We start from the raw sequence: 4,774 nt of genomic DNA, 5'->3' as shown, positions 1-4,774 counted from the left end.
TTCGAAAGTCTTTAATGATTTCTTTGAATATTTCTCATATGAATCATCAAAAGTAGTGTCCAAGATGTTGTTGAAGAACTTTTTGTAAGATTCTTCATCTTTTTCTCTTGATGAACCTCAAAATATTTTGCTTGTTCAAACTCCTTCATCATTTTTCCTTTCAAAGATTATACTAATTGGAGTTTCTTCATTATCAGACTAATATTCTTTGAAAGATTCTTCATCTACTGAGATTGTTCTTTCAAAACAAACCATAGGGGTTGTTTTGAATTCTTCTGCTTTGAATGAATCTCTGGATGACAATAATAATGATGTACGCTTCTAGAGTTTTTGAATTTATTCTTTTGTCTTTCGACAGTTGTATCAATTCATTGAGTTTACCACTGTGTTTGTTTGCAAAGAAAGTATAAGAAAAAGATGAAGAATGAAAGAAAGCTCAAAATACGAGATCCTTCCACCGTTGGGGAGCTTATGAACAGTGAAGAAGAAAGAAAATTAGAAGTGGGATCCACCTCAATTTTGTTTCTCCGCTGGAGTGAGAGGAAAGTGGATCAAAAGCACATATTTTGCTCACAAAGACAACTATAACCCTGTATTTTAATCACAAAGACAAAAAGCACTTTCCATTAATATATTGTTATTTAAAATAAAAATAAAAGACTTATTTCTTGTTTATTCTATATAACTTATTTATATATTAAAAAAAATACATTTATACATATTTATTATATATGTATATTATTTACTTTATACTATGTATTAAAATATTTATTCATACTTTAATATTTTATTTATGCTAAATAAGAATATTATTGTCATTTATTAAATATATAATTTTTCTCTTATTATTTGTTCATCTTTCTTTCCTTTCACTTTCATTTATACCAAACAACTAAAAAATCGTCTTACTTTCTTTTCACTTTCTTTCCTACAATTTTCCATCCTTTTACTTTCTTTCCTTTCACTTACATTTCTAATCCAAACAAAGCATACGGGTTGGGTTCAAATCAAAACCGATCCGAACCAGGCTGATCATTTACAGGTTGGGTTCACGGGTTGTATATAAAATAAAAAATAATTTTTTGATAATTTTTTTTAGACTTAAATAGTCTTTTGGTCCATGTAAGTTGGCGCGTTTTGGGTTTTCGTCCTTGTATCTTATTTTTCTTGAAAATGATCCCCGAATGTTATAATCCTTTTGGTTTTAGTCTCTAAAGTTAAAATCCGCAGGAAAATCTGTAGGTCTTTTGCGGATTTTCCTTCGCATTTTCCTGCGGATTTTAATTTTAGAGACTAAAACCAAATGGATTTTAACATTCAGAAATCATTTCCAAGAAAAATAAAATGTAAGAACAAAAATCAAAAACACGTTAATATCCAAGGACCGAAAAACTATTAATTTTTTTTAATTCTGATAACTTTTTGTCATAATTCAATACAATTGCACAATTTTTCAAAACATTTTACTTTACATATAACCAATTTGATAAAACCCTCTTCCGAATTACTTCCTCCGTCTTATAATAAGTGTCTCATTTATATTTTTTCTTGTCTCAAATTGTCTATTTACAATTTCAATGCATCAATCATTATTATTTTTCCACTATTATACCCCTATTTATTAACTTTCACGTTATTCAACTAATATTAATAGGGGTATTCTAGTAAATGACATTAACTTTTTTACTAAAACTAACATATTCAATTATTTTTTTAAAAACCGCGCATTCCTCAAATAAGACATTTATTATGAGACGGAGGAAGTATTTTATTAATTTGCGTCAAATTGTTGTACAACAATTATTGTGAAACAAGTGGAGATGGAGCAACATGAGTATGCCATCAAACTTGTCTAGTGCATGATTGAGAAATGAAAATTTGGGAAGAGATAGATAGATTAGATAGAGGTTGTTGATTCATGACTTGTTCATGGTTGGGGAAGAAGTGGGGTATATGAATGCTTTTTTAACATTCCATTCTATTTTCATCAACAATTATTACATGATGGTCACTTTTTGGCAAAGGTTCGTTTTTCTGAAACAAAAGGGTCCCACCCAATAATTCACACATCTTTCTTTGCAGCTTATCATTAAAGCCTGCATGACTTCAATTATTGCAATGATCCCAAAAGCATGACACATCTGACCCTCCTCATTTCTTCTGTGTGCCTATTTTAATTTCTTTTTATATTATAAAAACTAACACGCGCAAGGGACCACACGTAACCCATTCTTTCAATCTCATGAAATATTCAAATAAACAAAGGGTAAAAAGATGGACCTATATATGGGTTTTTAATATTCAATTTGATTGTGGATACCCTACATGACCCTCATTTTTTGGACTCTATGTCATTGGATGCCATTCATTTTTTCATGCTTATTACGATAGAATAGTTATTATAAATATTGCTCTAAAAGAACCTTAGCTTCCACTTTTTAATAAACCATGAATTATTAATTTGATTACTTAAACTAACGCAAAGCAAAATAAAAAACATGAAGCTTTTATGGGAATAGTAAAACGTGGTCGGTTTGTCGGTCTAATTGATGCAATAATAATCTTAGAAGCACGCACAATCTTTTGATTATGTCTAGATGTTCTACACATGCTAGTGTCACCATATATATCTAGATATATCTTGAAGACTAGTCGGATACTCTATAAACACACACACACAAAAACACACAATTAAAAAAAAAAAACACACACACATATATATATATATATATATATATATATATATATATATATATATATATATATATATATATATATATATATATATATATATATATATATATAATATTTTATTTATTCAATTGTGTTTAAGACATAAATGTAAAATTTGACATGATTATAAGATTTTAAAAAATTTGAATTTTTGGCAAGCAACACATATTCATATTTACCTTACTATTCTTAGTGATAGACTAGACCAACACATATTTTTGGTAGAGCAATGCTCTAACTTTAAATAACATTTTATAATTCCCTTAATTTTAGCGCAAGATATGCTGGAATATATTTGCAAACCACTGGATTCTTTGTAAGGAGTTTTTAGACTTTAAATACTAACATGATTTTATAAGAGATGTCTTATTTTATATATATTTTTGCTAGTCAAAGTATTTGTGAATTTCTTAACTAACTCACATAATGTGAATTTAATATTTAGGTCATCAGATATTCTAGTGTATCACGTACGAGAGTTACTTAATTGAGATTTCTTTATTAGTGAGAATGAGGACTCCAGATTTTACTATGAATATTGTCCTCAAAGTTACTTTAAATAAAGTGAAAAACATGCTAAAATTTGTTTTGACAATCGACATGCTTCATTTTATTTGTCTTTGACACATATGATTTTTTAGTAGAAGAGATCGTAGATCTTATAGAGATAATGCAAATGTCCATGCATAACAATGCTATGTCTCTTAAGATGATGAATGTAATTTGTAAGAGAATTTATTTTAACATCTAAAAAAGAAAGTAGTTGCACATTTTTTCTTGTTTGTCTTCTATTTTTATTTATGAATAGTCTTTATTATTATTGCTTCCTCTGAACCTATTTATAAAAGAAAATTAACTTTTTTATAGTTATTGAATAATCAATATATTTGATTTATTATATAATCTAAATATATTGCTTATTTAATAAATTTAAGATATAAATTTTCTTTTATAAATATAACAACAACTATACTATATATGGTGACTAAATTGACTATTTCATATTGATTAAAATATATATATAATTAAAAAAGAGAATAATATTTTAATTAAATACTTTTCTCATATATTGAAAATAATAAAAATAGTATTAATTAAAAGTTAAAATTAATATTATATTAAAAATTTAAAAATATTTATCTTAAAATGATTTTATTTTTCAAATGTATCACATATTGTAGTACAAAGGAAGTAATAAATAGATTAAAACGCATAAATTTGACTATCTTATTTTAAGTTTTTTTGTTTGTTTAGGAAATGAAAATATAGGTAAAGGTAAAATTCTAACATATCTTGCCTTCATTTTCAATTTATATAAAAAAAATGTTAACTTATTTTAAGAATACCTTTACTTAAAATCTTAATATTTAATAATTAATTATAAATATTAAACAGATTTTATTAATTAAGTATATTAAAGTTCTTGCTTAATAAATATAATGGTTGATTGATAAGTTAATTGGTAGTTTATAATTTATGATTGATGAATGATAACAGATAGTTTTTAATTTATAATTGATGGCTGATGACTGACAATTGACAATTTAATTGAAGTGTTTGGTAAAATTAACCATTCAATTGATTGATAAATATAAAATTACATAAAAGACATTTAATACATAATTATTTTATTTTGAATTAAAATAAATTAGAAAGGGTAAAAGTGAAAAAGTTGAAGAAAAAAATGATAAAATATAAGCTATAAGCTAAAATGTTATTAAAATAGCGTCTAAGTTATAAGCTAGAAAAATAAACTATAAACTCGTTAGGAAAAGACTCATAATAAAAAGAAAGTTATCAAATAGATTTTTTTATTGTCATATGAACTTATAAGTAATAAACTCAAAAAAAATATCATGTCAAACAGAGTCTAACTCTATAATTTTCTTTATAAAAGTGAACAATTATTCCTACCAAATCAAATAGTTACATTTATTTTTAAATAAAAATTATATGAGATCCAAGATATTAGATAAGATATTAAACAATTTTGAATTTTAATAAAATTTGTAGATTGAACTTCTAAATATATTTTTTAATT

This window comes from Vicia villosa, linkage group LG1 (genome assembly GCF_029867415.1).
Source record: "Vicia villosa cultivar HV-30 ecotype Madison, WI linkage group LG1, Vvil1.0, whole genome shotgun sequence".
Classification (NCBI taxonomy): Eukaryota; Viridiplantae; Streptophyta; class Magnoliopsida; order Fabales; family Fabaceae; genus Vicia; species Vicia villosa.
Note: the sequence above shows the minus strand (reverse complement) of the source record.